Raw genomic sequence first — 8865 nt, forward strand, 5'->3', positions numbered from 1 at the left:
CAAAATGAAAATAATACTATAGAGGCTGGCGCTAGTCTGACGCGTCACTCACAATAATGCAAATATTTTAATATATTTGACTAAATAATACATATTATATTATAATATATGTATAGTATGCGATCCTTGCGCTATTATTAAGCGATTAATACGATAAACAACTATTTTCGAAAAAGATGATTTCGTACGAAGCTCAGATTGGTGCACGTTATTGTTCATAAGTATTCTTTTAACCATATAGAAAATCAAACGATTTATCTTGCAGTGGTAAATCGAAAAATAAAAACCATAATCTATTAAAGTATAATTATATTATATTCTGCTAACATCTATTGGCACTGTCAAATTATTATTTTCATTCACTTAATTAGAATTTTTTACTCGGCATTTCGCTTTGTCACCGCAACCATTGTTCTCCTCCTCCTCCGAGAGAGAGAGAGAGAGAGAGAGAGTGAGAGAGAGAGAGAGAAAGAAAGAGACATTTTTTGAAAGAGAAAAATGATATATTATGTATGTAGGTATGGCCGTATTTGGGAATACTAATGCACTGCTTTTTGCTCTCCTTCTGCCCATTGCGCGTAGAGGTAAGCGGTATATTATTATTACCCACTTGAGAGATAAAAAAAATGCTTTTGCACGATCCACACAGTGTGCTTGGGTTTCTTCAATGCTGGTCAAACCAAAACTTTAATGATAATACCCGAGGACCGGAAAATATTACAATATTACAAGGTTTCGTGTTTGTACCATAAATATATTATGGTACATAATATATTAATTTATAATCAAATTCAAGACTTCTGGCATATTATAAAAAGTGTTTGCAGGTACATTATAGGTATCACTATTTAGTTTGTAATTTATTATTTTATGTTTTAAAAAATATTAAATTTTAGACTTTGAATTTTTATTTAGTACCAATTCCTATATAATACTGTGCCATCTGAAGAACATTGTCATTAAAATGTGTTAGACTTTTATTTGACACCTTTAGTAAAGACTACAATTATATATGAATAGAGGAAACTATACCCTTAATGACACATAAAAAAATATATACACTTAATACTATCGACGATAACTACTTAACTAATTACATTATAATACAGTCTGTGTATTTGAATAATTCAGTTATTTATAAATTATAAAAACGTTATTAAAACTTGTTTTTTCAACGCATATAAAAATAATCTGTTACTAAAATGGTCTACAAAATATATTTTTTTAAATTCATATTTTTCAATTAAGAGTGTAACGTACTTCAAGAAGCAGGCCAGTCAGTTATAAAAAAAAAAAATTAATATAAAAAATGTTACTTGACTCGCTTGTCGTTATTGTTGGACGAAGCTGTCAACAATATTGTCCAATGCTCATTGAATTATTATTTTCTAAGGAGTCCCCATGAGAACATTTTAGATCCACTACCGCTGCTGCTAACAAAAGTAATTTTTATGAGATGGATCTGTCAAGACCAAACTCGACCAACAACCCCTTCAAGGGCCAGAGCTCAGGGCCCCGGATTCGCTATACACGTTGCATTTGCGTGCATTCCCCGAGGGAAATGATAATCTTATATTATAATAAAATAACTAAAATAAGTTTAATTCAGTGCACGCGGTGATCATGGCGGAAATTTCAGCGTCAAGTCAAAATTGTTATTATTATTTTCAACGAAAAACTAGTACACAAGGAGACACGCTGCACACGGCTACACGAGCACACAAAGTTCCTATGCAATATTATGTTCTATATAAACATTAAACACGTATAGTTTACTAGTCATTTACTGAAATACGATGATGGAAAACCAATAGGATTTAGATGTTAAATTAAAATATTACCTCGTTGAATCCGACGTGTTTCGATTGACATAATGCAAACGCGGAAACACGTCTAGAGGAGAAATAAAATAGATGCAGCACATACATAATATATAATTAATACAGTGGTCAAAATCAGTTAGATTCTTGTGCAGGTAAAAAGAAATAATTGTCTCATATGACTACGGTCTTACGGTGGACTATTAGGACAAAAACACCGTACAGTACTTAATATATTTTCCTTTGTTTTTTTTTTTTTATTTATTTATAATCCCAACAATGGTACTACTTACCGTGATGTTGAAAGCCAGAACGGGCGAATAAAGTGTATACTAAATGCGGTAAAGGAATTGTAACAACCAGGAAAATTCAAAAGCCCACTTTTAAAGCATTATTGTATATGACGTGTCGAATTTCCAGTATTTATTATAATATAGAAAAGTTATACACGAAGAGCTAGGTATGAAAGGGGTACTTTTACACTATACACCGTCATCCGTAAAAGTGTTTTGGGGGCATTTATGTAAAAAAAATCATTACTTTGATACCAATGGATTTGTCGCTACAATCATAATCTAAAGTATTTATTATAATAATAATAATATAATAATAATAATAATAGAAATATCGTTTGCATTTGGGATTAGCTAGTGTAAAAGAACTAACTATCATAATCACCATCACACACAATATTACGAACAAACATTATGTGCGAAGTCAACACCGTTATAATAAATATCAATAAAATGTGTTCGTTAATTATATGAAAAGGTTAAATTAGTGAAAAGGTAACGTTAATTAACGTTTACAATTTGAAATTGCCGAGTTCATTTTATTTTGAATTGATAAAACTTGAATGAAGTTGAATGAAAAACAACGAGTACTTAACAATTAGCCATACGTAGTTTATAAAAGTTTAAGAAAGTTAGTGCAATATTGGTTACCATAGAAACACTGATTAAATTATTACTAGACAATACCGTAAAATATGATTTGGGTGACCCAAATAAAAATATAATTAATACTACTGAAACTTATTATTTTTCAACATTTTTTTTTTTTATAATGGCTACCCTCATGAGTCATGACAGTCGTTCAGAATTTTCTGTTAAAATAATCGAGATATTAATATAAAAATAGAAAATAATGACGTTCACGTGTAAATAAAACACATCTTTAAATAAAACTTTTTTACATATTCAACAGTATTATTGGTAAGCGTGGCAACAGAAGTCACGATATATTAATGAACACAACAGACATACTAATAATATGCCAAATTAATATATTATATGTATATATATTGTAGTTGTGTGCGTCAGTTGTGTACGTACTGCTTATTATTATTAATATGTATAGTTGAATAACATAATAATATAACTTTGCGATAATATTATTATAATCAGTAATTTACCAGTTCCATTTCGGAGAACGAAATTAAAACGTGTTCAATAATTATTATCTTGTGCATACATTCATATTTTTTCGACTGGACAAAATTCAAAATATCCTTACACTTTTTAGAATTTTGCTTACAACTACCTATACATTTACAATAACCAAGAAACTAATGAACGGAAACTATAATATTGCATGAAAATATATCTGACAAAAATGCTATGGCCCTAGACATAAAAATTATTTGTTATACATAATATTATCGTATATCGTAAACAACGACGGCTTGTATCATCATTGTGCGCTGAAGTTATATGTTTTAATAATTTCCGTTCGATGGAAAATAATTGACAAAAACGACATAACAGTGTTATTTATTTTTGGCGAGGTATTTTTTGCATATTTCTGTTTTCCAATTTTTTATTTTTTTTTTTCAATTTGTCATAACTGTTTTTACGTAGTTCCCGCGAAGACAGTAGTAACTGCATTTGATTGTATAGAACGTCTTTGATAGTTTTATGCTACTATCAGTTTCGCGGGAACTACACAAAAACAGTTATGAGAAATTGAAAAAAGAATTTTCGAAAACAGAGATACGACCTTCTTTGCTGCGCCGGGCGATTTCTACATTTTTACAAATTTATTCTATACAGTTCACGATTCGCAAACTAACTTGGTTTTCAATTTAACGAATCTGGCAAAAAATAAAAATAAAAATAAAAAATAGGTCAGTCAATCGAGGATTACCAAGGTCGTGTATTTACGGATAATTGGATTGGGTGTCCTAAACCAATTTTACGGCCTACCCGGTTTACCGTCCTTTGACTTTTATCTAAAGGTCACACCTAAACGTTTCACACTGTGTTACAAAAAATTCGACTTACATGTCGAAGATAATCTATTATGATTGTATTGGAATAATAGTATAATATACCTACTCACCATTTCTTTTTTATATGTTGTACCTACCTCGTATATAAATAATATATTAAATATATTTAATAGCCACGTACCTACCTATATCAAATATTATGAAACAAACCTCCTGTCGCTTTTTTGTTAACATAATATTATATAATTTCACCTATTTCAACATAATCAATCGAAATATTTATGTAAAAAATAATATCCTATTATGGCTTATTTGAATTTCTTATTAGACTAAAATAAATATCCGAGTTGGTATTTTTGTAAAATATTCATCACGAGTTATTTTCGTATATTCACGCGTGGGTACATTATATCGTATATAAGCCGTAAGTGTAATCATTGTTCAGATGTAAATTATTGTAACTTGTATAAAATAACAATAATATATTACTGCGGTATATAAGTGTATCACTTACGAACAGAAACAAGAAAAGGGATAATAATATCGTCAACAATGATCGTTTGTATTGTATTACATTAACAGGCGTAACAGGAACAGCGCCGTAAAAATGTTTATGAAACACAACAAACCGACAATATTATAATACACTATATTGTAATGCGTACCTTCTACCTCTGTATCATAGAGCAATTATTAACCATTAATTGTACTTCTGCAAGCGTTGTTGAATGCTTAAAAACTTTACGTAATTACATCGTTAAATAACGAAGATTCGCTAAACCGGAAAAACACGACGCAAACATTAAATCATTGCAAACGTATAATTAATACGATATTTTACACAAAGACAACACTCGGACGCCGTGAGAAACATATTATTATTATTCCACCGCAGATAACGCACTCGTGGAAGTTATATTTTGAGTGTTGATGGTGTCACGTGGTTTCCAATTAAATATTATTATCTTACCGAATACTGGAGATTCTGTGTCGTAACAGCATTAAAGTACCCGTAACGAATACATTAATATCTTTATAATATTGTGTTTGTCGCTAATTGTACCATCTACTTTATTAATAAATTACTATCTGATCCCGTGCACTCCGTTGCCCATTTAAAGTACCAACGCTATATGAATAATATGTTTTTTTTTATAATATAACGGTTACCATAACAACAATCTTAAATCAAAGGCAACTAATAATAATAATTATTATTATAGCTTAGAAACCCACGGCAACCATTTATAAACAAACATTTCCATCGGAATTCTCAAAATTGCTGCCTGAGCACCTCCCGGGGTTGTCATCTCCCTTTTTAAATTAGCATATATTCTGCCCAGAGGTCTAATCTATCTCTGTACCAAATTTTCCCGTGAGCTTCCTTTCCCGGTAACCAACAAGTATTATTATAATAGCTTTATAAAACCCACGGCAACCATTTATAAACAAAAATTTTCATCGGAAATCTCAAAATCCCCGTTTGAGCGCCTCCCGGGTTGGTCCTCTCCCTTTTTAAAATAGACTATCTTCTGCCAAGAGGTCTAATCTATCTCTGTACCAAATGATCCCGTGCACATCGTTGCCCGGCAACCAATAATAATTATTATAATAACTTCAAAACCCATGGTGACCATGTTGACCTTGGTAACCGATGGACATTATCTATGGATATTATCATGGACATTATCTATGGACATTAGACATAGACCAGGGATGGTGAACCTTTTGATAATTGCGTGTCAAATCAAAATGCTTGAAACTATTTGTTGACGACTGTTCTGTTGTACCTACGTTTGTGCTTGAACGCGATAAATGAATTTATTGATAATCTAATCTAATCGTTTACGAGCTTAGGAAATGGAAAGTACAGATTACAATATCTTACGATATATTCCAATAATAAGTTAAAGATAGTTTAAAATAATCAATCATTTTTTTGGAAAGTTAAGTAAAAATTATGAATTATGTTTTAAATTGGCGTGTCACGGAGTGACACTCGTGACATAGGTTCGCCATCCCTGCCATAGCCATTATCATGACATTATCTATGGACATATACAGACAGATAGACACACACATACATTAATTTATATATTATATATAGAATTTGTTGGCCTCGTGTAGTTCGATTTTATACCCCTTAGATGCTCTCTTATATTCTTCGTGTCAATTCCAATTAAGTCATTTTATACTGTTATACATTTTGTTATTAGTTATTAGTTATTACACTTATTATACATATATTATTTTACATTAATTATTATTCCTTGTAAGAATTTACTCTCCCTGCACAAGCTTTGCTATTTGGGGTTGCTGCAATATTGTTTACCATAAATGTATATTTAATATTTTCTTAAAATATTATATTGTAGGTAAAGATATGTTACTGTTGCAATAAAGTTATTATTATCTTTAATAGGTACATTACCCATTTGCACACATTGCGTGTCGTTGAAGTACGTTTAATAATATAAGCAATATTATATTATATTATCGACTGTGAATCAATTATCCGCTGTCGAGTCTCTTAACTATATAATAAATATAGTAAAAAAGACACTTTTTGAGAATAAATAAATAAAAAAAATAATAATAATAGTAACAATTTTAAAGCTTTATAAGGTGAACAAACAATGAATATTATTATAGATAATACTGAAGGATACGATGAAGGTGCGTGACGACGGCACCCGCTAGTTTGAAATCCAACTCAAAAATCACATCAGTAATTGTTATACAATTTGCACAAATTTTTAACCACAATTCTAAAATTGTACTGAATGTTCTAATTTATAACTTAAATTACGTATTAAAATTTATAAGCTTGCGTTACATAAAGAATTATGCCATTATAGAGTATAGCCTGCTCAAATTTCTTTGTTATTCTAGTATTTTAGTATCATCTGCAATTAAATATAATTATATTACTTATTAAAATATACCTAATTCATAATATAGGTATTACTTAGTGTTTATTAGGTACCTATTCAATTATTACTCTTAAGTATTAGCTATTAGGTTCCATACCTCATAGGAATTTACAATAAATTGTATTTAATCAGTATTACTTAATCTTAATTTTTAAATGAATTTGATGTGTAGTAATTATAGGATCGTCTATAAATTATAATTTGTTAATAAATACCTTTCTTCAGATACTTTTCCTAAACGCTGAAAATTACATCATTATGTTCAATTTCAGATTTATTTGACAACAATTGAAGTGAATTGGTGAAATTTAAATTCTGTGCTTTTGAATAAAAGTTTTTTTTTTTTTTTTATTAATTATCCCGCGGCAACTTAGGCCATTGGGAGGAGGGGTGGAACAGTAGGTTTTTGACGGTAGGGGTGTGTTACACGTGGGTGTATTTTGGCAGAATTTTTGAATGGGGCACCCGTAGGTATCTGCCATGCCCCGGAGTGGGGGATGGCGGCACTTGTTCTCCGGACACCGTGACTTGCCCGGAGAAAAATGCCACCCAGTGACCGGGGATCGAACCCGTGACTGCGAGCACCGCAGCCGACACGTTGACCGCTCGGCCACCTCGTCCCCAATACAAGTTTTCTAATGCCATCTTGGATGAATATAATATTTGTTTTCTATTCAAAAAATGTACCCTGTATATAAAACAGAGAATATCTGAAAATTTAGATGAACGAAGTATGTTGGACTAAGTTTTACGATAAAAATAAAAATAATCCACTCAGAATTGTTTTTGGTAACTATGCAATGATTTATCATAAAATTCAAATGTAACACATGTCACATAATATTACAATGCCCTATTAAATGAAAGAGTACAGTCGATATTTAATATACACAATTCCAAGTTAGCGATTTCCAGAGTTTTTCATTTATGTGTAGTATACTATTGTTATTAGGAAGTAATTTTTATTTGTTTTTATTAATATTATATATGTTTAGGTACTTGTATCATTGATTAAACAAATGTATGCACAATGCACCTGTTAAATATCGTTATACATTGGTATATTTTTTTTTAATGCTTGTATCTACTATCTAAACATAAAACGAAAATTGTATCTTTGTTTCACTACAATTTAATGTACTAAATCTAAAATAATTATTACTTAAGCTCATTGGTATGACATATTTTACATTGTGAAGATCAATTAATAGGTATCAAACATTAAATTAATTAGAATTTAGAAATGTAGCTATACTTTTTATTTTATTATTTAACATATTTCATATTGATTAAGCATAAATTATAAAATACCTAAGTATAGGTAATACCAAACATACCTAACTCATAAAAATAATTTGTAATATAACTATAACAAAAATATTATTAATATTAAATAATAATTAAAAACATGATAATTTTGACAAAAATTATACTTTTATTTTGTGTAAAAGATAATTTCAGTTTTCACTTAAAAACTAGGTGATTTTAATGATACTTGGTCTTTTATATCATCATAAGACTCTCACTGCTGATTGGACCTTAAACAATATGCAACATAAAGCTTTGTCTTAGGACACCTCTTTCTGGACCGTCAAATGCAATACACCACGTATAAGTGTTTCTGAGTATTATGAAAAAATGGTATTTTATTTTATAATCATTATAAAAGTACAAAGCAATTATGTATCTATATAAAAGTACATATAATATATATATATATATATTAAATACTTACATGTTTTATTTATTAAAGTAGAAAATATTTTACACCAACGGTTAGGTGAATGCAATAGATTTTGTAATATTTGTATTAATTTCAGTAAAATCTATTTTTTGGTAACACTAATCAATGATTATTATTGTATTATCTAATATATAAAAA

Source organism: Acyrthosiphon pisum, chromosome A2 (genome assembly GCF_005508785.2).
Source record: "Acyrthosiphon pisum isolate AL4f chromosome A2, pea_aphid_22Mar2018_4r6ur, whole genome shotgun sequence".
Lineage (NCBI taxonomy): Eukaryota > Metazoa > Arthropoda > Insecta > Hemiptera > Aphididae > Acyrthosiphon > Acyrthosiphon pisum.